The 27050-nt window shown below is 34.2% G+C and overlaps 1 long non-coding RNA gene across 2 annotated transcripts in view; it reads left to right on the forward strand.

Moving 5' to 3' along the window:
• Window positions 1-321: 321 nt before the first annotated feature.
• LOC139528618 (uncharacterized) overlaps window positions 322-27050 on the forward strand; it is a 56657-nt gene continuing 29928 nt past the window's right edge. The window contains exons 1-5 of one of the 2 annotated variants that reach the window (XR_011665645.1): window positions 6620-6758; window positions 7618-7687; window positions 8482-8679; window positions 9352-9551; window positions 12943-13009. This is a non-coding gene — a long non-coding RNA (uncharacterized lncRNA). Of the gene's footprint in view, window positions 443-6619; window positions 6759-7617; window positions 7688-8481; window positions 8680-9351; window positions 9552-12942; window positions 13010-27050 lie in introns of those variants that run through there. The other variant, XR_011665647.1, reaches the window with a different exon arrangement.

The raw sequence follows: 27050 nt of genomic DNA on the forward strand, positions 1-27050 counted from the left end.
AATGTTAGTCGCACTTTTCATGAAAAACGGCTGTAGCAAATGTTTCTATTGTTACGTATACAAACAAAGCGTGTTGTGTTGTGTTGTTTTAATTTTTTAATTTCTAAAAAAATATGACGATAATTATCCATTGTAGAGAATTTTAAAGTGATGTTGTATTTTACCCTTATTATATACTGTTAAATTATATAGTGTTCTAATCTTCAATAGATCACAGTGTTCAAATTGAATGTTGATACTTGTTAAAATTAAATGCGTGCATTTCATTGTCAATTAGTACTCGTGTTTGAAAGGTGATTGATTTACTGATGTATAACACAGGTAGAAAAGGTCTATTTTATTTCGCTAAATGGACTGACACAAATGTGAAGTGTGCATTGCACTTCTGACTTACTTATAATTATTCTATGTGTATTAAAAAAGGAAATGATTTCAGATTTGGGTGAGTTTGTATTTTTCTTTAAAATTGTTTATTGTATAACTTGATAAAATAGTTTAACTTGAGGGACCATCTGAGATTTACTTCATATACACTGGTTCAAAATACATTATTGTTTATTTTATAATATCTAAACTAAGACTAAATGAAACTAATATTGGAGAGTTTTCCTTATTTTCTTATAAGTATATTAGTGTCCGTATGGGACTAAAAGTGTGTGTGTATCCGGATAGAAGGTGTTTCAATGAGAGATCTATTATGTCATTATTTTTAAGCGTATCAAACATCTATTTTCGATGCGCATCATATTTTGAGCAGACTAATAGAAAGTGTACAACACCGTTTGTGATTTTGCAGTTTGCATGCAGCTCCTGGGGTTGAAACGTGCATTCGTCATTCAGTAGGTCAGTGAGCGGAGAATTATCTATTATTATTAGCTCGTGTATTTCCTCTATAGGCCCGGAATATATAATCCAGCCGTCATCCCTAAATCTGGAAGTGATTATCATAGGGTTTCTGTGTTGAAAGCGTTGTAAAATGTTTTGAAGAAACACAAACATTGTAAGGTCCGCCCAAGGTTTCACGGTAATGTTTATTGTTAAATATAAATTCATTTTCATTTTTTTTCTCTAAAATAAGCCTTAATAGGCGTTGTATACTGTCCTTTGTTGGCACTTTGATTTCATTCTTGCTTGGATCAATATTGGTCAGTTTGTGGCTTCCAGTATGTCATCAAATGTAAAACAAGTGTACATATAATTGGCATCGAATGCTACTTATAGGTAACAGTCACGTTTGGGTTTTATATTTTCAATCGAATTAATAAAACTTGACTTATCTTTTATATATATGAATATTATTTTAAGTTCAGCGAGGTCCGAAGGGCACCGTGTGAGCTTTGACTAATACTTGGCGTCCGTCGTCGTCCGTCGTCTGCCGCCGCCAGTTTTGGCTTATATCTCAGAAACTAAAGCATTTAGAGCAAATCTGACAAAGGGTAAACTGGTTTAAAAGGTCTAAATGTATCAGCCCTGAAATTTTCAGATAAACCGAAGAACCCATTGTTGGGTTGTTGCTACTTAATTGGTTTTTAAGAAAAATGTTCAGTTTTTTGTTATTATCTTGAATATTATTGAAGATTAAGATAAATTGTAAACAGCAAAAAAATTCAACAAAGTAAGGTCAAGGTTTTATGTTACCAACATTTTCAATTGACCCGTTATGGATGTATTTGCTCTTTAAGGACAATTTTACACATGTCTATGTTTTTAAACAAATCTTCGCAAATGAATCTAGGATAAATTTTGTATTGTATTTACTTGTTGTAAGTCTAGAAACAGAGACAGTATGGCTAAAATGCATTTATTTGCTTTTGAAGAAAATATGACTGATACTATGCACATTTGAATTGCATTTTAAAGCCAGATATTAAAATACATTAAAAAGCAAAAATGATCATTGATGAAAGATTTCAGCAAAACAATAACAGGTGAGCGATTTAGACTCTTGAGAGCCTCTTGTTTAACAAACGGAACTGTAAAATAATCGATATAGTGTCCACTATTGTGTAGAGGTGTTTTACACAAGGATACAATTGGTCTGCTCGGAATTAAATTTTCTCGTCTAGCTGTTTCTCTCCATTTCTGTTAGTATATTTTCAAATAGTTTATGTATTTTAGGCAACAGATAGAATTTTCCTACTTTAGTTGTATTTATGTTTTCTTTCAAATATCTGAATGTTATATTGTCAAATATGATTAATATTATGTAGGTTTTTGTAATACTGAACGACATTTAAGCTACCTCCTTTACTTTGTATTCAGCAATTTCTTCGTAATAAATATTATGTTTTTTTCACAACAAATACATTCCTTATTCTAAAGATAGTTTGTTACAATTATACTTTACTGTCCAAGCGCCAGTGGAGTATTCCTCTGAAAAAAAACTCTGAGTTGCCAGGAACATACTCACAATATAATCAACAATATTACATAAACTATTATAGTATATGCAAATTATTCTATTAAATCAATTTCTTCAAATTTATGAAATATACACTTCGAGAAATTATTTTGCTTTCATTCATAACCCTTCTTAATTTTTTTATAAACAATTCATACACATCTATATATTTCAATTTCTGCTCAGAAACATAGTATAATTTGAAAATGCAAAAATCTAAAACTGTCACAAAATAGTTAAAACCATAAGAACCCTTATCTGATATGTTGAATCCAAATTCTACAATGTTTTTTTTTTTTTTTTTTTTTTTTTTAATAAAATAATGTCTTTATTGCACTTTTCTTTGCTGTTGTAACAAATTACTCGACCTACAGCAGTTGGCCGAGTATCCCTGTGAATTAGTCACTGGATAACCAGGGAATTTATTCAGTGAATTAATATATAAGATCATAGTTTGTTAGTTTTACAATTCATGGTTATTACATACATTTTACAAACTATATTGTTTCATAATTACGGAAAGTGTACAGTTTTGTCCGGTTTTGTTTCTAAAGATTAAAACTTTATGATCGTTGACCTTTAACCTTATTGATGAAAACCGTTGAAGCTTGTTGATCAATTGTCCGGATTAATTTATATGTTTTATTGATACACACGAACAACTTAAACTTTGGTTAAAAATTACATGTGGTAAGTTTCGACGTTGTAGTTGGAAATTGATTTGATTAAGTGATAAAGTGTGTATAAAAGTATTTTGAGACAAAATTCTGTACATTTTCACAAAGCATGCTGTTTTGGTATATTACCACGTGCTCGGATATATTGTCAACTTTTGCTACACAAATTCTATACATAAAAAAAATATTGTATCTAGCTATTCATGATCATATGTATCTTTTTACATCATTTAAAAATTTGCTGTTTTTAGCATTAATATATATGTTAATTTCGTATGTGTTTAAAAATTCATTTCTGAAAACTGTATAAGCGTCTATGTCTTTTTGTTTATAATTTGATATATGAGTGCTTTTATGAATTGAATATAATAAGACAGTAAGGAAGAGATTTATATCATTATACATAGGATCATGTATTTTATAGCCCAGTACTGAAGTTTTAAAATTAAAAATATGTGACCCAATTCTACAATGTATATGTTTAACTGATATTTTATTTTACAAAATTTATTTGTGCAAGATGTTCTACTTTATCCTTAAAGTCTTTTAAAAAAATAACACGTTATAAAGAAATAAAAGTAATCTTCCTCTTCTGTTTAACAAAAAAATACATTCATTTTTATCAGAAATTTTCCATTTACATAGTAATTACTTTGTTGGAATACTATAATGTAGTAATTTCCATCTAAACATTTTCATCTTATTCTCTCTTAAAGATTTAGATATAAAATCGTTTACGAATGAAATTTAGTTTGCTATCTAACTATAAATTGCTTGTCCAAATATTTATACCAATTGCCTGTGAATATTTTTGATCTACTAGACTATTATATAACATTTTATTATAGATATATTTTGATTGTATTTGTTTATTTCCACATATCAAATTGTCCTTATTGATACTGATTTTACTCTTTAGAGAGTTTCCTTCAATTCCGTTTGGATGGAAGATTTTACGATTGTAAACTTTACAATCCAATTAGACTGATTGTTTAATTTTTCTAAAATAAAAAAAAAACCAAAAACATCTGATCACTTTCCCGCAAGATCAAGTAAGTCGTTGATATAAATCAATCCACTCGCTACCCAGTTTTGAAAGAACAAACTATTGTTGCAATGTTTAACGTATCGGTTTCCAAAAATAATCTGTTTTCTAATATTTGAATTTTGTAAAACTTTCTCCTGTTTTTACCCAGTTTGGAATTACTTGTAAATAAAAGTCTAGCATAATTTTAAATTCTGTTAGTGATTTAACTCGGCCATTAATTATAATATCAATGCGATACTAATAAGAAGTTGATATAAATAGTACACTTCTTCGGAGTTTTGCAGTTTTGCGTTTTCACAGGGACGTTAAGGGCTTTAGAAGAAAATTCCCATCTTCATACACAACAAAGGTGGTGGTGGTGATGAATGATGATGATGATGATGATGATGATGATGATGATGATGATGATGATGATGATGATGATGATGATGATGATGATGATGATGATGATGATGATGATGATGATGATGAGATGATGATGATGATGATGATGATGATGATGATGATGATGATGATGATGATGATGATGATGATGATGATGATGATGATGATGATGATGATGATGATGATGATGATGATGATGATGATGATGATGATGATGATGATGATGATGATGATGATGATGATGATGATGATGATGATGATGATGATGATGATGATGATGATGATGATGGTGATGGTGATGGTGATGATGATGATGATGATGATGATGATGATGATGATGATGAGGAGGAGGAGGAGGAGGAGGAGGAGGAGGAGGAGGAGGAGGAGGAGGAGGAGGAGGAGGAGGAGGAGGAGGAGAAGGAGGAGGAGGAGGACAACATCTTGCAAAGCATAACATCTGCATAATCAAATTCAGCCATTGTAAAAAAACATAATGTGAATAAATGTTAGGAGTACACACGCCATTTAGGTAAAAAGGAATACTTTTAAATATCTACCTGTTCAACAAACAGGAGTAAAAGAATAACGTAGCAAATGTGCCGTCCAGCACAGGGAATAACTTAAATGAATAAACTTGTCATACATTGTAGACAAAAAAAAAGTTTAATTCATTTCCAGCAACACTTGTCAAACATCGTAGACAAGACATCTGTTTTTCTTATTAACATTAGCACTTGTCTTGCATCAAAGACAAGATAATTATATTTTAAGTAACTTTCAAACTTCCTAAATTTAAATAAACAATAAAATAACTAAAAAGAATTTAAGTAAAGTGTTGTGTTCACTGTTTAGAACAAGTGCGTATATAATAGGGTCAAGGTCACCGACCATCTCTGGTCTGGTGGTTATGGTTTGTTTGTTTGTTTAAGGATGTATTCTTCTGACTCTTCAGTCTCGTTCAGTCTCGTTGAAATATCGTTCTTGAATAATTTCCAAAATATGTGATACAAGTGTAAAATATCAATGAATTTTAAAAAGATTATAATTAAACATAACGCTGTCAAAAAATTGTAGATTTACAATGAATGGTTTTTGAGTAATCCAGTTTTCAAATTTTACGACAAATCAAGTCTGTATATTTACAAATGTTTTTAGTCAATGTTTTGAGAAAATGGGTGAGGGATACAAAAAATGATTTTACCATGTTTACAAGAATCATGTTCATCCCATGTCATTTTGGTCTGTTGAAATTTCTTAGATATGTATTTTTTTCAATCATTTATAACAAAAAAGTTGAAATAATATGCTTTTTGTTCATAAAACTAAGAAAATAAAAAAAATGTAAAATTGACCATGGTACACCTACCTATAGTTTTATTAAGTAAAATTTAGTCAGATTGGTCCACTTCATCTTTTTAGAAAGTATGAAAAACAGTTTAATTGTGGAACTGGGATTTTTTTCATGATTATAGCCCAAAAATAGGTAAAAATCGATGAAAAATGGGAAAATCATCACAATTGGGCATTTTCAAAGGGCTGTAGCAGAAAAAGAAGTGCACCACGATATGATTTTTTCTTCACCAATGATTTTATTACAGTCTTATAAACTCAAAAAGCAGGTTTAGAAAAAAATGTTTAATTCCAGAAATTGTTGGCTTCTCAGAGGTGTACATCCTTAAACATAGATATTACATTACGCCTCATAGAAAAGTTAAGCTAATTCATTTCTTGAGACCTAAAGGCGAAATATGAATAAAAATCAACGGTACATATATTCTACGTAATATAACGGCACTATATAATGTGCTTTACTTTAGTTTAAAAAAAAATACTTAAAAAGTAGGCACGTAAAATAATCTTATCCTATAGCAAATGCTAATAAAATGACGTTTATCTTTTGCAAGGAGAGTCTTTAATAAGTCGAAACTAGTAATAAGGTTTGCCAAACACTAGATAAGGACTTTTATAAAAAGATTATTTCAATGAACATAACAATTATGATTTGATTTTTCAGACAAGAAGTCGTAAACGCATTCGAACACATATATCTGCATTCGAGGTTGCTGACTATTTTTGTAAACAAATCTAGATGAACTTTAAAAAATTTGATATTTCAATTGTTCATTACTAACTTACTTCATTAATATTCAATATTGACTCTTTTTATTATTAGATTCAGGAGAATTTTCAAACTTGTGGAATAATCTCACAACATCAGAAGCAAAACTTTTGGCGAGTTTTTAAACAGGTATATTCGAATGACTGTCAGAAAAAGCAAAACATCGAAATCAAGATAATCAATTGTAGATTTATTCTTCCTAACATAACGGCACGATTGAATGTCGTCTACTTTTGCTGAAAAATAAGGTTCGTAAAACAGTCTTATCCAAAAGCAAGTGCTAATAAAGTGATGTTTTGTTTTCCTTTTCGAGGAGAGCTTAAACAGTTGAAACTAGTAACAAGGTATACACCAAAATAAATAAGCACTTTTATAAAAAAAAAAAGATGCTTTCAATAAACATAACAATGGAAACTTCATATTTCAAACAATTGGTCGTAAACGCATGCGAACGTGTATATCTGCATTCGAGGTTACTTATTATTGTTTTGTAAAAAAATTTAAATGAACTTAAACAAAGTTAGTGTACATTGTTTTCCATTGTATAATGATTACTATCTGCATTGATATTCAATTATTGCCTTGTTTTTCTATTATTGATTTCAGTAGAATTTCCTAACTTATGGAATACCCTAATACATAAGAATCAAAACTTTTTGCGACTTTTATTGTTTCTTTTATTGTTTGTTTTATAAAGATTAACATAATAACACAATGTCCTCTGCTGTGCCTCTATTTTTGACATTTTTACTTATTATGTCTGTTTGTTTTCTTAAGATTTTTATAAGACAATCATACAAGTGAGAGGTTTAACTAGCTTTAAAACCAGGTTTAATCCAACAGTTTTTATAAAAGAAAATGCATGTACTAAGTCATGATTATGACAGTTGATGTTTATTGGTTTGATATGGTCACTATTTTCTATTGTACTTTGATTTCTATCTTCATTAATATGCAATCATTGACTATTTCCTATTATTAATTTCAGGAGCATTTCCAAACTTATGGAATGATCTAACAACATCAGGATCAAAACATTTGGCGACTTTTACAAATAGGTTTATTTGAATGACTGTTAGAATAAACTATACATCAATATCAAGATATTCAACTGTACATTCATTCAACCTTATATAACAGCACTATTGAATGTAGTTTACTATTGCTAAAAAAATTACAACAAAAGTTGGAAAGTAAAACAGTCTTTCCCATAAACAATTGTAAATAAAACGACGTTTTCTTTTGCAAGGAGAGTCTTTAAAAAGTTGAAACTAGAGGAAAAGTATGCACAAAAAAAAAGTAAGCACGGTTATAGCAAGATTATTTCAATGAACAAAACAATGGTAGGGTCATTTTTCAGACAATTAGTCTTAAATGCATTCGAACACATATATGTCTATATAACTTTTTGTCTATATGCCTTTTTGTGTTTATTTCTTACATATGACGTAGCTTTGTACTTATACATCCCATCATTTTATTATTGTGCCATGATTAATGTTTGTTAATATATTTGTTTGTTTTATAGGGATTAAGATAATACCACAATGTTGACTGCTTTGTCTCTATTTTTGACATTTTTACCTGTTATGTCTGTTTGCTTTGTTCACAAATCGTTGTCAATATAATGGATTTCAATACGGCAGTCAAACAAGGGAGAGGTTTAGCTAGCTTTAAAACCATTTTAATCCACCATTTTTCTATAAAAAGAAAATGCCTGTACCAAGTCAGGAATATGACAGTTGGTGTGTATTGGTTTGGTATGGTCACTATTTTCTATTGTCCATAAATTACTAATTAAATTAAACTTCATTAATGTTCAATTATTGACTCTTTCTATTATCAATTTCAGGAGAATTTCCCAACTTGTGAAATAATCTCACAACATCAGAAGAAAAAGTTTGGCGACTTTTATAAACCGGTAAATTCGATGGACTGTTAGAAAAAAAGCAATATATCAAGATCAAGATTATCAACTGCACATGCAATCTGTCTAATATAACGGCACTATCAAATGTGGATTAATTTTGCTGAAAAACAAATAAAAAAGGTATGCACGTAAAACGGTCTTCTCCAAAAGCAATTACAAATAAAATGATGTTTTTTTTCTATTGCATGGACTGTCTTTAAAAAGTCGAAACAAGTGACAAAGTATAATAAAAAAGAATAAGTAAACACTTTTATCAAAAGACGCTTTCAACAAACATAAAATGGTAAGTTCATAGTTCAGACCATTAGTCTTAAATGCATTCGAACACATATATGTCTATATAACTTTTTGTCTATATGCCTTTTTGTATTTATTTCTTACATATGACGTGGCTGTCTACTTATACATCCCATCATTGTATTATTGTGCCATGGTTAATGTTTGTTAATATATTTGTTTGTTTTATAGGGATTAAGATAATAACACAATGTTGACTACTGTGCCTCTATTTTTGACATTTTACCTGTTATGTCTGTTTGTTTTGTTCACAAACCGTTGTCAATATAATGGATTTTAATACGACAGTCAAACAAGGGAGAGGTTTAGCTAGCTTTAAACCAAATTTAATCCACCATTTTTTTTATAAAAGGAAAATGCCTGTACCAAGTCAGGAATATGACAGTTGGTGTTCATTGGTTTGGTATGGTCACTATTTTCTATTGTCCATAAATTACTAATTAAATTAAACTTCATTTATGCTCAATTATTGACTCTTTCTATTATTAATTTCAGGAGAATTTTCCAACTTGTGAAATAATCTCTCACAACATCAGAAGAAAAAGTTTGGCGACTTTTATAAACCGGTAAATTCGATGGACTGTTAGAAAAAAAGCAATATATCAAGATCAAGATTATCAACTGCACATGCTATCTGTCTAATATAACGGCACTATTAAATGTGGTTTAATTTGGCTGAAAAACAAATAAAAAAGGTATGCACGTAAAACGGTCCTATCCAAAAGCAATTACAAATAAAATGATGTTTTTTTTTTATTGCATGGAGATATAAAAAAGAAGATGTGGTATGTTTGCCAATGAGACAACTATCCACAAAAGACCAAAATGACACAGACAGTAACAACTATAGGTCACCGTACGGCCTTCAACAATGAGCAAAGCCCATACTGCATAGTCAGCTATAATAGGCCCCGATAAGAGTCTTTAAAAAGTCGAAACAAGTGACGAAGTATAATAAAAAAGAATAAGTAACACTTTTATCAAAAGACGCTTTCAACAAACAAAAAATGGTAAGTTCATAGTTCAGAAAATTAGTCGTAAACGCATTCAATCAAATATATCTGAATTCGAGATCACTGATTATTTTTGTAAAAAATCTAAATGAACTTAAACAAATTAGGTGTACACTGTTCTTTATTCTTATGTGTGCATTGACGTCAAACATTTGCTATTTTGAAATAAAAAATACATTTTGCAAACTCTGCATTTTTTAAGTTCATTGTTTGGAAAAAAGTAACAAACATCTTTTGACATCAACTCATAAAAATCTTTTCCTGAATGAAATTTGAAATTTGAGATTACACCTTTTGATTTCATGATGATATCTAAAAAAATTATAATAAGTTTGTGTTAAAAATGATTTAATTGTTCAACAGTTTAAATACATAAAACATTTGTATATGCTTGTCTAAGAAAAAATAAATATTTTAAGCATTTTTTTATTTGACTTTACATATTGAAAATGAAAAATGCTCCAACGTGGAGCATTTTTCAATTTGACACCAAATATAGAAAACTGAAAAATGCTCCAATATGGAGCATTTTTTTATTTTTCCTTTTGACATTATAAATTGAAAATGAAAAATCCTCTAACGTAAATCATTTGTCATTTTAATTTGCAGTATTTCTGTTCCCATGTTTAAAGCAAACAATCTCGAAGAATTTGTTAATGATGTATACGTGTGCACTTTCTTTTGGTATCAACTTATTCCGAAGATGAGTAGTATTTATATATTATATATATGATGACATTGAGAATAGAAATGGTGAATGCGCAAAAGAGACAGCAACTCGACAAAAGTGCAGAAAACAGCCGAAGGCCACCAATGAATCTTTAATATACCTCTAGTCAACAAACACATAGCAATACGCACAGTACTGATCATTTCAAAAGAAGTCGGAGTTCGATGTCTGAACAAGTAACGTAGTATATGTATTTGATTTTCACGACATCAATCTCTGTATTACTAAAATATATTACACCATGGTTTTCTGTATCGCAAACTAGTCATTACATTCACTAAATTGTATCAACGGTACAATGACACCATTCGCCAAAAAAATAATACAAATCAACACACGGACATGTTATATGTTCAGATCTACACATCAAATCTTATTCTGTAACAGTAATATTCTATATAAAACACAAATTTGTCGGCATTCATCTCAAAAGCTAACCACACAGGCTTATTCAAAAGGGATACAGTTACGATAATGTCCCTAAGGATGGCATATTTTAGTATAAATATTTATTTACTCATTGGGTTTTGCATTGTAAATAAACAAATTTATTATAAAACAAGTTGTTGGCATCAAACGGGTTATGTTCTTTTCACATGTTTTATGATGATATCATAAACAAACCCTTAATGAGAGAGATTGTGCTAAAAATTCAGTTGAGGAAGACATTATCTTTCAATCAGATTAATTCATGTCTGGAGCGGGCATGTCAGTAATTGATAATAGTCCGTTGTTAATGTATGTATCATTGTCATTTTGCTTAGTTTTGAAATCTATTACGCCCGAGACCACAATTAATTCCTTTACCAATTCTTTATAACGTTTTGTCGCATTAAAAACAAATCTATTTTTTATTTTCTGTGTGTGTGTGTAATGTACAGTACGTCCAAACATGTATCCAGTATACATCATACACATTTGGTAAATACACATCCATACCCCTATAGGTAAGTCAAGAGATGTTCTGAAAAGTGTAAATATAACCTTTTTGCACCTGGCCTAATCACTCTTTCCATATAAACATCAGTTAAAATGAAAAATTCAAAAGTTTATTTAAGCTCTCATCTATTATTTCCACCCCAGAAAAACTAAGAAATCTATGAGGAAGGGAAAGAAAAAAAAATACACTATTATTAAAGGGGACTATATTCGTAGACAACGAAATGGGGATCATTAATTGTGGTTTTGGGCCAATAAGATATATGAGTTTTAATGTGCATGATTTCGTGTCTATGTATATTCTACATTGTTTAGAGGTATTAGATGGTCTAACAATACATATTTGTGTCTAAGTCAGGAGCCTCCGTCTTTTGTTAGTCTTGTTTATGTTTTGTCAATTTAATTAATTGTTTTCTTATATATTGGACTTGTGTGTAACTTCTATTTTACTGCATACGCACAGATGATAAGGGGCCAGCTGCATGAAGCCCACCTTCAGGCGCTGGAATTTCACCCTGTGTTGAAGACCAATTGGTGATCTTGAGCTCTTGTTTGCCCTTTGATCGGATTGTTGTCTTTGTTACACGTTCCACATTTCCATTCTCAATGTTATCATAAACATTTAAGGATATTTGTCATGTTCCATGCACGTGTATGTATTCAGTCGTGTGTTCTGCGGGTAAACTAATTAATAAAAAATCACATCTTTTTGGTCATTATTGTACCTTTTAGTATATTTCTCATGTTAAAATTAGGTGATACACACATAGTGCACACGTATACATAGTTAACAAGTTCTCCAAGATGTTTTGCTTAAAACGAGGAAAAAGAAAAAAGAAACCGTGAATAATTTTAAAATAGTGTCGACAATTTGAATATTTAAAACAAATTTCATTTCATTCTAGATCTACTCATTAAAAATAAAAAAAATTATGCAGTTTTGATCATCTTTTCAAATTTTTATATTGCGAAGTAATTGCAATTCAAAATGAAAAATGCATTTTTCATTTTTCAACATTTAAAGTCAAATTGAAAAATGCTTAATGTAATCAATTTCAATTTTTCGTCTGAAATGAACTTATATTATTTTTCTTTCTAAAACAACCATCTGCAAATTATATGATGTATTCAAACTGTTGAATTATTATATTTTTTTTAATATCCTTGTGAAATCAAAAATTGTAATCCCAAATTTCAAATAACATTAAGAAAATGATTTTTCAAAAGTCACTTCAAAAGAGTTTTGCATCATGTTTAAAGTGTGAAGAGCAATTTGCTATTCTTTTTTTTTCAGTTTTTCATTTGTTTGGCGTAAATATATACGATCTTCTATTGTACATTGATTACATAATACTACATTTATTTAGTATTCAATTATTGACTATTTTTTATTATTAATTTCAGGAGAATTTCTCAACTTTTGGAATAATCTCTAAACAGAAGAACAAAAACTTTCGGCGACTTTTACAAGGTTTGGACCCTACTTAAAAAAAAACTTCAAGCCGAACAACATACTGTTTTTTTTCAAGTAGATCTCAGCTACAAAGCTTCCCTTTTCATCTAGTACGGACAAAAGTCTTGTCGGAGAACTTTTTTTATTAACTTTTCTGTAAGGTGGGGTAGGGTGTTTGACCCCAACTGTGGATCTAGTTTAACAATAAAAAAAAATATCGAACAATACCCTGGATTTGTTTTCTCAAGTAGACCTCAGCTACCCTGCTTCCCTTTTGTGCATCGTGAGGACAGATGTATTGCCGAAGAACATTTGTTGATCAACTTTTCTGTAAGGGTTGTAGAGGGTGTCAGACCCCTACGTTAGACATACTTAGAAAAAAAACTAAGCCGAAGAACATCCTGATTTTTTTCTCAGACAGACCTCAGCAACCTAGCTTCTCTCATAGTGAGACAAAAGAGTTGCCGTAGAACATTTTTTTGTAACATGTGGGAACGATATCCGGTCCCAACTTTAGACAAAATAAGCCGTAAAACACCCTTGATTTTATTCAAGTAGACTTTAGCTACCTAGATTTATTTTCAACCTAGTAGGGACAAAACAATTGCCATAGAATATTTGTTAGTAACTTTTCTGTAAGAGTTGGGAGCGATGTCCTGTCCCAACTTTGGACCTACTTTACAAAAAAAAAACTAAACCGTAACACACCATGGATTTTAACTCAAGTTGACCTCAGTTACCCAGCTTCCCTTTACACCTATTGCGGACAAAAGTTTTGCCGTATAACATTTTATATTTACTTTTCTGTGAGAGTTTGGTAGGGATCCGAATCCAACTTTGGACCTACTTAAAAAAAAAAGAAAATTTGTTCTCCAGTAAACCACAGCTACCGAGCGTCCCTTTGCACTTAATGTGGACAAAAGTATTGCCGTAGATCATTTTTATGAACTTTTTTGTAAGGGTGGGGCAGGGTGTCCGACCCCAACTTTGGACCTACTTAAAAACAAAAAGAAATGAGCCCAAGAACACCTTGTTTTTTTCAAGTAATCATAAGCTACCCAGCTTCCCTTTGCACCTACTGCTGACAAAAGGTTTGCCATAGAACATTTGTTATTAACTTTTTCTTTGAAAAATTAAAAAGATAAACTTAGCCGAAGAACACGCTGTGTTTTTGTTTCCAGTTGACCACAGCTTCCAATCTTTTTTTTCCCCTAGTGCGGACAACAGTATTGACGTAGAACATTTTCTAATTACTTTTCTATAAGGTAAAAGGATAGGGTGTCCAACCATAACTTTTGACCTACTCAAAGAATGATAAAAAACTAAGCCTGAATTTTAACTCAAGTAGACCACAGCTACCCAGCTTCCCTTTGCGCCTATTGCGGACAAAATTATTGACGTAGAACAGTTTTGTTTAACTTGTCTGTAAGGTAGTAAAGTAGACTGTCCGAGTCAATCGTTGGACCTACTTTAAAAAAATAAACTAAGCCGAAAAACACACTATGTTTTTTCTCAGGTAGACCACAGCTATTCAGCTATCCTTTGCGCCTAGTGCGGACACAAGTTTTGACGTAGAACATGTTTTATTAACTTTTCTGTAAGGTAGTGAAGTAGACTGTCCATGTCAATCTTTGGACATTAAAAAAAACTCAGCCGAAAAACTCCCTGTGTTCTTTCTCTAGTACACTACAGCTACCTAGCTTTCCTTTGCTCTTAGCGCGGACAAAAGCATTAACGTAGAACATGTTTTATTAACTTTTCTGTAAGGTAGTGAAGTAGACTGTCCGACTCAATCTTTGGACCTATTTAAAAAGAAAAAAAAACAAAGCTGAAGAACACGCTGTGTTTTTTCTCAAGTAGACCACAGTTAACCAGCTTCTCTTTGCGCCTAGTGCGGACAAAAGTCTTGACGTAGAACATTTAAAAAAGAAGATGTGGTATGATTGCCAATGAGACAACTATCCACCACAAAAAACATAAAATGACACAGACATTAACAACTATAGGTCACCGTAAGGCCTTCAACAATGAGCAAAGCCCATATCGCATAGTCAGCTATAAAAGGCCCCGATAAGACAATGTAAAACAATTCAAACGAGAAAACTAACGGCCTTATTTATGTAAAACAAATCTCGATTAATTTTCCTGTAAGGTGATGGGGTAGGGTGTCCGACCCCAACTTCGGACCTACTGAAAGAAAATAAAAAGCCGAAGAACAGCCTGTGTTTCTTCTCAAGAAGACCACAGCTACTCAGCTTCCCTTTGTACCTATTGCGGAAACACGTATTGACGTAGAACATTCTCTATTAACTTTTTTGTAAGGTAATGGGGTAGGGTGTCCGACCCCAACTTTGGACTTACTTAAACAAAATTAAACTCAGCCTAAAAACTCCCTGTGTTCTTTCTCTAGTACACCACAGCTACCTAGCTTTCCTTTGCTCTTAGTATGGACAAAAGTATTGACGTAGAACATTTTAAGGTGGTATGGGTGTCTTCCTTCATCTTGGATTGTAAAAAACAGAGAATAAAAGGTCCAGATTTTCCATCAAGTTAGCAAAATTGATGCAGGAATTCAAATGTTTAAAGTACATTTTCATTTAAAAGTACCAATTTATAAGAATATAACTTCTAAATATTGATATTTTTGCAAATGTTAATTATTTTTGGTTGTTTTTATTTTTTTTTTAAATTGGCATTTTAAGGGGAGGTGACTCTAAAAAAGTGCATTTTCTGAAGGATTCTGTATGGAATTTTCCTATTTTGTATTTTAGCCGGAAAAAACGTACGGTGACCCTATCTTTTCTTTTGATATTGTCAAAGCAGTGTCTGAAAGCTATCTTTTCCTGAAGTTTTTAACAATTCTATCATTTTGTTTAGTTTCTAATCACAAAATGGTGTTTTTTCCTGTATAATCCATACAAAATGTGTCATTTTGTCCCGTCCTGTAGCTTGAGAAAATGCGCGGTGACCTATCATTTTTATTATATTTTTCAACATGTATCAATAGATACAACGTTTTGGCAAAGTATGAACAAATTCTATCATTTTTATTTTAGACTCCCATACCACCTTAATTAACTCTTCTGTAATGTAGTGAAGTAGACTATCTGAATTAATCTTTGGATTTAAAAAAATAATAATAAACTAAGCCGAAGAACACCCTGTGTTTTTTCTTAAGTAGACCACAGCTACCCAGCTTCCATTTGCACCTAGTACGGACATCTGTAATGACGTAGAAAATTATAACTAACTTTTCTGTAAGGTAGTGAATTAGACTGTCCGACTCAATATTTGGACCTATTAAAAAAAAAATACAAAGCCGAAGAACACCCTGTGTTTTTTTCTAAAGTAGACCACAGCTAACCAGCTTCCCTTTGCGCCTTCAGCGGACAAAAGTAGTGACGTAGACTATTCTTTATTAATTTTTCTGTAAGGTTGTGGAGTAGGGTGTCCGATCCGAACTGTGGAACTACTTTAAAAAATAAACTAACTAAAGAACACCCTGTAGACAACAGCTACCTAGCTTTCTTTTGCGCCTAGTGTGGACAGGACTATTGACACAGAACATATTTTATTAAAATTTCTGTAAGATAGTGAAGTAGACTGTCCGAGTCAATATTTGGACCTACTTTCAAAAAAATAAACTAAGCCGAAGAACTCCGTGCGTTCTTCCTCAAATACACCACATCTACCTAGCTTCCCTTTGCGCCTATTGCGGACAAAACTATTGACGTAGAACATGTTTGACTAACTTTTCTGTAAGGTAGTGAAGTAGACTGTCCGTCTCAATCTGTGGTCCTACTTTAAATAAAATAAACTAAGCCGAAGAACACCGTGTGTTTTGTGTCAGGTAGACCACATCTATTTAACTATCCTTTGCGGCTAGTGCGGACAAAAGTATTGACGTAGAACATGTGTTATTAATTTTTCTGTAAGGTAGTGAAGTAGACTGTCCGACTTAATCTTTTGACCTATTTAAAAAAAAGCAAAAAAAGCCGAAGAACACCCTATGTTTTTTCTCAAGTAGACCTCAGCTACCCAGTTTCCCTTTGCAACTAGTGTGGACAAAAGTATTGACGTAGAATATTCTTTATTAATGTTTCTGTAAGGTTGTGGGGTAGGGTGTCCGATTCGAACTCTGGTCCAACTTAAAGAAAAAAAAAACTGAGCCGAAGAACACCCTCTGTTTTCTCTTAAGTACACCCCAGCTTCCTAGCTTCCCTTTGCGCCTAGTGCGGACAAAAGTATTGACGTAAAACATGTTTGATTAACTTTTCTGTAAGGTAGTGAAGTAGACTGTCCGACTCAATCCTTGGACCTACTTTAAAAAAAAAAGCAAAAAAAAACCCCGAAGAACACCCTATGTTTTTTCTCAAGTAAACCACAGCTAATAAGCTTCCTTTTGCGCCTAGTGCGGACAAAAGTATTGACGTAGAGCATGTTTCATTAACTTTAACTAAGCCGAATAACACCGTGTGTTCTTTCTCAAGTGCACCACATCTACCTAGCTTCGCTTTGCGCCTATTGCGGACAAAAGTATTGACGTAGAGCATGTTTTATTAACTTTTCTGTAAGGTAGTGAAGTAGACTGTCCATTTCAATCTTTGGACCTATTTAAAAAAAAAGCAAAAAAAACCCCGAAGAACACCCTATGTTTTTTCTCAAGTAAACCACAGCTAATAAGCTTCCTTTTGCACCTAGTGCGAACAAAAGTCTTGACGTAAAACATGTTTGATTAACTTTTCTGTAAGGTAGTGAAGTAGACTGTCCGACTCAATCGTTGGACCTACTTTCAAAAAAATAAACTAAGCCGAAGAACACCGTGCGTTCTTTCTCAAGTACACCACATATACCTAGCTTCCCTTTGCGCCTAGTGTGGACACCAGTAGTGACGGAGAACATGTTTTATTAACTTTTGTGTAAGGTAGTGAAGTAGACTTTCCGATTCAATCTGTGGACCTACTTTCAAAAAAATAAACTTAGCCGAAGAAAACCCTGTGTTTTTTTCTCAAGTAGACCACATCTATTCAGCTATCCTTTACGCCTAGTGCGGACAAAAGTATTGACGTAGAACATGTTTTATTAACTTTTCTGTAAGGTAGTGAAGTAGACTGTCCGATTCAATCTTTGGACCTACTTTAAAAAAAAATAAACTAAGCCGAAGAACACCCTGTGTTTTTTCTCAAGTAGACCACATCTACCTAGCTTTCGTTTGCTCCTATTAAGGACAAAGGTATTGACGTAAAACATTTTAATTAACTTTTCTGTAAGGTAGGGAAGTAAACCGTCCGAGTCAATCTTTGGACCTACTTTCCAAAAAATAATCTAATCCGAATAACACCCTGTGTTTTTTTCTCAAGTAGACCACAGCTACCCAGCTTCCCTTTCCGCCTAGTGCGGACACAAGTATTGACGTAGAACAGTTTTATTAACTTGTCTGTAAGTTACTGGGGTAGGGTGTCCGACCCCAACTTTGGACCTACTTTAAAAAAAACTAAGGCGAAGAACACCCTGTGTTTTTTCTCAAGCATACCACATCTATTCAGCTATCCTTTACCTCTAGTGCGGACAAAAGTATTGATGTAGAACATGTTTTGTTAATTTTTCTGTAAGGTGGTAAAGTAGACTGTCCGACTCAATCTTTTGGCCTACTTAAAAAAAATCTAAGCCGAAGAACACCCTTGGTTTTTTGTCAAGTAGACCACAGCTATCCAGCTTCCCTTTGCGCCTAGTGCGGACAAAAGTATTGACGTAGAACATGTGTTATTAACTCTTCTGTAAGGTAGTGAAGTAGACTGTCCGACTTTATCTTTGGACCTATTTAAAAAAAAAAAAAAAAAATAGGCCGAAGACACCCTGTGTTCTTTCTCAAGTACACCTAGTTCAGACACAAGTTTTGCCGTAGTACATTTTTTATTTATTTTTCTGTAAGGTAGACTGTAAAGTACGAAGACTGTGCGATTCAATCCTTGAACCTACACTGAGTTTTCAAGTAGTCCACAGCTACCCAGCTCCCCTTTGCACCTATTGTGGACAATGATTTGATTTAAAACATTTTTTTTCTGTAAGATAGTGGGGTAGGGTGTCCAGCCCCAACTTTGCACTTTCTTTTAAAAAGAATAAACTAAGCCGAAGAACACCCTGTGTTTTCTCTAAAGTAAACCACAGCAACCCGTTCTTTCTATGCACCTACTGCGGACAGAAGTATTGCCGTACAACATTTTTTATTTCTTTTTCTGTAAGGTAGTGAGGTTGGGTGTCTGAACTTGAATTTGGACCTACGTTAAAAACAAACTTTGCAGAAGAACACCTTGGATTTCTTATCCAGTATACTTCCGCTACCCAGCTTCTCTTTGCACCTAGTGCACACACAAGTATTGCCGTAGAACATTTTTTATTCATTTTTCTGTAAGGCAGACTGTGAGATAAGATGACTTTCCGACTCAATCTTTGAACCTACTTGAAAAACAATAAACTAAGCAGTAGAACACACTGTGTTTTTTGTGAAGTAGACCACAGCTACCCGGCTCCCCTTTGCGTCTATTGTGGACAATGATTTGATTAAGAACATTTTTTTAATTATTTTTTCTGTAAGGTAGTGGGGAAGGGTGTCTGGCCCTAATTTTGCACTATCTTTTAAACAGAATAAACTAAGCCGAAGAACACCCTGTGTTTTTTCTCAAGTAAACCACAGCAACCCGGCCTTTCTTTGCACCTAGTGCGGACAGAAGTATTGCCGTACAATATTTTTTATTAACTTTTCTGTAAGTTAGCGGTGTTTGGTGTCTGACCGTAAATGTGGACCTACGTTAAAAACAAACTGTGCCGAAGAACACCTTGGGTTTCTTCTCCAGTACACCTCAGCTACCAAGCTTCCTTTTGCACAACAATAAACAATAAACTAAGCCGTAGAACACACTGTGTTTTTTCTGAAGTAGACCACAGCTACACAGCTTCCTTTTGCACCTAGTGCAGACACAAGTATTGCCGTAGAACATTTTTAATAACTTTTCTGTAAGGTAGACTGTACGGTAATTAGACTGTCCGACTCAATCTTTGAACCTACTTGAAAAACAATAAACTAAGCCGTAGAACACACTGTGTTTTTTCTCAAGTTAACCCCAGCTACACAGCTTCCCTGTGGGCCTATTGCGGACAATTATTTTACGTTAATATTTTTTTTATTAATTTTTCTGTAAGGTAGTGTGGTAGGGTGTCCGACACCAACTTTGCACTTTCTTTAAAAAAAAAAACTAAGCAGAAGAATACCCTGTGTTTTAACTCAAGTATACCACAGCTACCCGACCTTTCTTTGCACCTAGTGCGGACAACAGTATTGCCGTACAACATGTTTTATTAACTTTTCTGTAAGGTAGTAAGGTTGGGTGTCTGTTCCTAAATTTGGACCTACGTTCCAAACAAACTGTTCGGAAGAACACCTTGGGTGTCTTCTCCAGTATACCCAAGCTACCCAGCTTCCCTTTGCACCTAGTGCAGACAAAAGTTTTGCCGTAGAACATTTTTTATTAATTTTTCTGCATGGAAGACTTTAAGGTGAGAAGACTGTCCGACTCAATCCTTGAATCTACATGACACACAATAAACTAAGCCAAAGAACGCACTGTGTTTTTTCTAAAGTAGACCACAGCTACACAGCTTCCCTTTGTGCATATTGCGGACAACTATTTGACGTCAAAAAATTTTTTATTAATATTTTTGTAAGGTGCTGGGGTAGGGTGTGCGACACCAACTTTGCACTTTCTTTCAAAAAAATAAACTAAGCCGAAGAACACGCTGTGGTTTTTTTTTATAGTAAACCACAGCTACTCAACCTTCCCTTTGCACCTAGTGCGGACAAAAGTATTGCCGTACAACATTTTTTATTATCTTCTCTGTAAGGTAGTGAGGTTGGGTGTCTGATCCTAAATTTAGACCTACGTTACAAAACAACTGTGCGGAAGAATATTTTGGGTTTCTTCTTCAGTATACCCCACATACCCAGCTTCCCTTTGCACCTAGTGCAGACACAAGTTTTGCCGTAGAACATTTTTTATTAACTTTTCTGCTCGGAAGACTTTAAGGTGAGAAGACTGTCCGACTCAATCCTTGAACCTCAATGAAAAAACAATAAACTAAGCCGAAGAACACACTGTGTTTTTTCTCAAGTAGACCACAGGTACCCAGCTCCCCTTTGCGCTGATTGTGGACAATGATTTGACATAGAACATTTTTTTTTATTTTTTTTTCTGTAAAGTAGTGGGGTAGTGTTTCCGGCCCCAATTTTGCACTTTATTTTGTAAAGAAGAAACTAAGCCGAAGAACACCCTGTGTTTTTTCTCAAGTAAACCATAGCAACCCGGCCTTTCTTTGCACCTAGTGCGGACAGAAGTTTTGCCGTACAACATTTTTTATTAACTCTTCTGTAAGGTAGCGGGGTTGGGTGTCCGACCCTCAATTTGGACCTTCGCTAAAAAAAATTGCCGAAGAACACCTTGGGTTTCTTTTCCAGTACACCTCAGGTACCCAGCTTCCCTTTGCACCTAGTGCAGACACAAGTTTTGCCGTTGAACATTTTTTTATCAACTTTTCTGTAAGTGTAAGGTAGACTGTAAGGTAATAAGACTGTCCGACTTAATCTTTGAACCTACTTGAAAAACAATAAACTAAGCCGTAAAACACACTGTGTTTTTTTTAAGTAGACCACAGCTACACAGCTTCCCTTTGTGCCTATTGCGGACAATTATTTGAAGTCACAATATTTTTTTAATAATTTTTCTGTAAGGTGATGGGGTAGGGTGTCGGACACCAATTTTGCACTTTCTTTCAAAAAAAAAAAAACTAAGCCGAAGAACACCCTGTGTTTTTTCTCAAGTAAACCATAGCTGCCAGACCTTCCTTTGCACCTAGTGCGGACAAAAGTATTGCCGATCAACATCTGTTATTAACTTCTCTGTAAGGTAATGATGTTGGGTGTCTGCACCTAAATTTGGACCTACGTTAAAAAATAACTGTGCCTAAAAACACCCTGGGTTTCTTCTCCAGTACACCTCAGCTACCCAGCTTCCCTTTACACCTAGTGCAGACACAATTATTGCCGTAGAACATGTTTTATTAATTTTTCTGTAAGGTAGACTGTAAGGTAATTAGATTGTCCTACTCAATCTTTGAACCTACTGAAAAAACAATAAACTAAGCCGTAGAACACACTTTTTTTTTCTCTCAAGTAGACCACAGCTACACAGCTTCCTTTTGCGCCTATTGCGGACAATGATTTGACGTCAATATTTTTTCTTTTAATTTTTCTGTAAGGTGGTGATGGGGTAGGGTGTCCGAGACCAATTTTGCACTTTCTTTCAAAAAAAATGAACTAAGCCGAAGAACACCCTGTGTTTTTTCTCAAGTAAACCACAGCTACCCGACCTTCCATTGCACCTAGGCAGAAGTATTGCAGTACAACATCTCTGTAAGGTAGGTTGGGTGTCTGATCCTAAATTTGGACCTACGTTACAAACAACTGTGCGGAAGAACACCTTGGGTGTCCTCTCCAGTACACCTCAGCTACTCAGCTTCCCTTTGCACTTAGTGCAGACACAAGTATTGCCGTAGAACATTTTTTATTAACTTTTCTGTATGGTAGCGGGGTTGGGTGTCTCACCCTAAATTTGAACGTACGTTAAAAACAAACTGTGACGAAGAACACCTTGAGTTTCTTCTCCAGTACACCTCAGCCACCCAGCTTCCCTTTGCACCTAGTGCAGACACAAGTATTTCCGTAGAACATTTTTTATTAACTCTTCTGTATGGTAGGCTGTCCGACTCAATCTTTGAAACTACTTAAAAAACATTAAACTAAGCCGTAGAGGCCACCTTGTTTTTTTCTCAAGTAGACCACAGCTAACCAGCTCCCCTTTGCGCCTAAGGCGGACAATGATTTGACATAGAACATTTTTTTTTTCTTTCTGTAAAGTAGTGAGGTAGGATGTCCGGGCCCAACTTTGCACTTTCTTTTAAAAAGAATAAACTAAGCCGAAGAACACCCTGTGTTTTTTTCACAAGTAAACCACAGCAACCGGCCTTTCTTTGCACCTAGTGCGGACAGAAGTATTGCCGTACAATACTTTTTATTTAACTTTTCTGTAAGGTACATTTTCGGGATTAGGTGTCTGACCCTAATTGTGGACCTACGTTAAAAAACAAACTGTGCCTAATAACACCTTGGGTATTTTTCTCTAGTACACCTCAGCTACCAAGCTTCCTTTTGCACTTAGTGCAGACACAAATATTGCCGTAGAACATTTTTTATTAACTTCCCTGTAAGGAAGACTGTAAGGTAATACGATTGTCCGACTCAATCTTTGAACCTACTTAAAAAAACAATAAACTAAGCCGTAGAACAAACTGTGTTTATTCTAAAGTAGACCACAGCTACACAGCTTCCATTTGTGCCTAGTGTGAACAATTGTTTGACGTCAATATTTTTTTTTTATTAATTTTTCTGTAAGGTAGTTGGGTAGGGTGTCCGAGACCAACTTTGCACTTTCTTTCAAAAAAAATAAACTAAGCCGAAAAACACCCTGTGTTTTTTCTCCAGTATACCCCAGCTACCCAGCTTCCCTTTGCACCTAGTGCAGACAAAAGTTTCCCGTAGAACATTTTTTATTAACTTTTCTGCATGGAAGAATTTAAGGTGAGAAGACTGTCCGACTCAATCCTTGAACCTACATGAAAAACAATATACTAAGCAGAAGAACACACTATGTTTTTTCTCAAGTAGACCACAGCTACGCAGTTCCCCTGTGCGCCTATTGTGGACAATGATTTGATATAGAACATTTTTTATTATTTTTTTTCTGTAAAGTAGTGGGGTAGGGTGTCCGATCCTAACTATGCACTTTCTTTTAAAAAGAATAAACTAAGCTGAAGAACACCCTATATTTTTTCTCAAGCAACCCGACCTTTCTTTGCACCTAGTGCAGACAGAAGTATTGCCGTACAATATTTTTTATATTAACTTTTCTGTAAGGTAGCGGGGTTGGGTGTCTGACCCTAAATTTGGACCTACGATCCAAAAAAACTGTGCCGAAGAACACTTCGGGTTTTTTCTCCAGTACACCCCAGCTACCCACTTCCCTTTGCACCTAGTGACGAAAAAAGTATTGCCGTACAATATTTTTTTATTACCTTTTCTGTAATGTAGCGGGGTTGGGTGTCTGTTCCTAAACTTGGAGCTACGTTCCAAAGAAACTGTGCGGAAGAACACCTTGGGTTTCTTCTCCAGTACACCTTAGCTACCCAGATTCCCTTTGCACCTAGTTAAGACACAAGTATTGCCGTAGAACAGTTTTTATTAACTTATCTGTAAGTGTAAGGTAGACTATAAGGTAATAAGGCTGAGGGACTCAATCTTTGAACCTGCTTAAAAGACAATAAACTAAGCCGTAGAACACACTGTATTTTTTCTGAAGTAGACCACAGCTACACAGCTTCCCTTTGTGCTTATTGCGGACAATTATTTGACGTCAATATTTTTATAACTTATTTTTCTGTAAGGTGATAGGGTAGGGTGTCCGACACCAATTTTGCACTTTCTTTCAAAAAAATAAACTAAGCCGAAGAACACCCTATGTTTATTCTCAAGTAAAACACAGTTACCCGACCTTCCTTTGCACCTAGTGCGGACAAAAGTATTGCCGTACAATATTTTTTATTAACTTTTCTTTAAGGTAGCGGGTTGGGTGTCTGTTCCTAAATTTGGACCTACGTTCCAAAAAAAAAAACTGTGCGGAAGAACACCTTGGGTTTCTTCTCCAGTACACCTCAGCTACCCAGCTTCCCTTTGCACCTAGTGCAGACACAAGTATTGCCGTAGAACATTTTTTATTAACTTTTCTGTAAGTGTAAGGTAGACCGTAAGGTAATAAGACTGACGGACTAAATCTTTGAACTTACATAAAAAACAATAAACTAAGCCGTAAAACACACTGTGTTTTTTTCTGAAGAAGACCACAGCTACACAGCTTCCCTTTGTGCCTATTGCGGACAATTACTTCACGTCAATATTTTTTTTTATTAATTTTTCTGTTAGGTGATGGGGTAGGGTGTCCGACATCAATTTTGCACTTTCTTTCAAAAAAATAGACTCAGCCGAAGAACACCCTGTGTTTTTTCTCAAGTAAACCACAGCTACCCGACCTTCCTTTGCACCTAGTGCGGACAAAAGTATTGTCGTACAATATTTTTTATTAACTTTTCTGTAAGGTAGCGGGTTGGGTGTCTGTTCCTAAATTTGGACCTACGTTCCAAAAAAACTGTGCGGAAGAACACCAGTGGTTTCTTCTCCAGTACACCTCAGCTACCCAGCTTCCCTTTGCACATAGTGCAGACACAAGTATTGCCGTAGAACATTTTTTATTAACTTTTCTGTAAGTGTAAGGTAGACTGTAAGGTAATAAGACTGACGGACTAAATCTTTGAACCTGCTTAAAAGACAATAAACTAAGCCGTAGAACACACTGTATTTTTTCTGAAGTAGACCACAGCTACACAGCTTCCCTTTGTGCTTATTGCGGACAATTATTTGACGTCAATATTTTTATAATTTATTTTTCTGTAAGGTGATAGGGTAGGTTGTCCGACACCAATTTTGCACTTTCTTTCAAAAAAATAAACTAAGCCGAAGAACACCCTATGTTTATTCTCAAGTAAAACACAGTTACCCGACCTTCCTTTGCACCTAGTGCGGACAAAAGTATTGCCGTACAATATTTTTTATTAACTTTTCTTTAAGGTAGCGGGTTGGGTGTCTGTTCCTAAATTTGGACCTACGTTCCAAAAAAAAAACTGTGCGGAAGAACACCTTGGGTTTCTTCTCCAGTACACCTCAGCTACCCAGCTTCCCTTTGCACCTAGTGCAGACACAAGTATTCCCGTAGAACATTTTTTATTAACTTTTCTGTAAGTGTAAAGTAGACCGTAAGGTAATAAGACTGACGGACTAAATCTTTGAACTTACATAAAAAACAATAAACTAAGCCGTAAAACACACTGTGTTTTTTTCTGAAGAAGACCACAGTTACACAGCTTCCCTTTGTGCCTATTGCGGACAATTATTTGACGTCAATATTTTTTTTTATTAATTTTTCTGTTAGGTGATGGGGTAGGGTGTCCGACATCAATTTTGCACTTTCTTTCAAAAAAATAAACTCAGCCGAAGAACACCCTGTGTTTTTTCTCAAGTAAACCACAGCTACCCGACCTTCCTTTGCACCTAGTGCGGACAAAAGTATTGCCGTACAATATTTTTTATTAACTTTTCTGTAAGGTAGCGGGTTGGGTGTCTGTTCCTAAATTTGGACCTACGTTCCAAAAAAACTGTGCGGAAGAACACCTTGGGTGTCTTCTCCAGTACACCTCAGCTACCCAGCTTCCCTTTGCACATAGTGCAGACACAAGTATTGCCGTAGAACATTTTTTATTAACTTTTCTGTAAGTGTAAGGTAGACTGTAAGGTAATAAGACTGACGGACTAAATCTTTGAACTTACATAAAAAACAATAAACTAAGCCGTAAAACACACTGTGTTTTTTCTGAAGAAGACCACAGCTACACAGCTTCCCTTTGTGCCTATTGCGGACAATTATTTGACGTCAATATTTTTTTCATTAATTTTTCTGTAAGGTGATGGGGTAGGGTGTCCGACACCAATTTTGCACTTTCTTTCAAAAAAAAACTAAGCTGAAGAACACCCTGTGTTTATTCTCAAGTAAACCACAGTTACCCGACCTTCCTTTGCACCTAGTGCGGACAAAAGTATTGCCAAACAATATTTTTTATTAACTTTTCTGTAAGGTAGCGGGGTTGGGTGTCTGTTCCTAAATTTGGACCTACGTTCCAAAAAAACTGTGCGGAAGAACACCTTGGGCTTCTTCTCCAGTACACCTCAGCTACCCAGCTTCCCTTTGCACCTAGTGCAGACACAAGTATTGCCGTAGAACATTTTTTATTAACTTTTCTGTAAGTGTAAGGTAGACTGTAAGGTAATAAGACTGACGGACTAAAT

The sequence above is a fragment of the Mytilus edulis genome, chromosome 1 (genome assembly GCF_963676685.1).
Source record: "Mytilus edulis chromosome 1, xbMytEdul2.2, whole genome shotgun sequence".
In the NCBI taxonomy this organism is placed as follows: domain Eukaryota; kingdom Metazoa; phylum Mollusca; class Bivalvia; order Mytilida; family Mytilidae; genus Mytilus; species Mytilus edulis.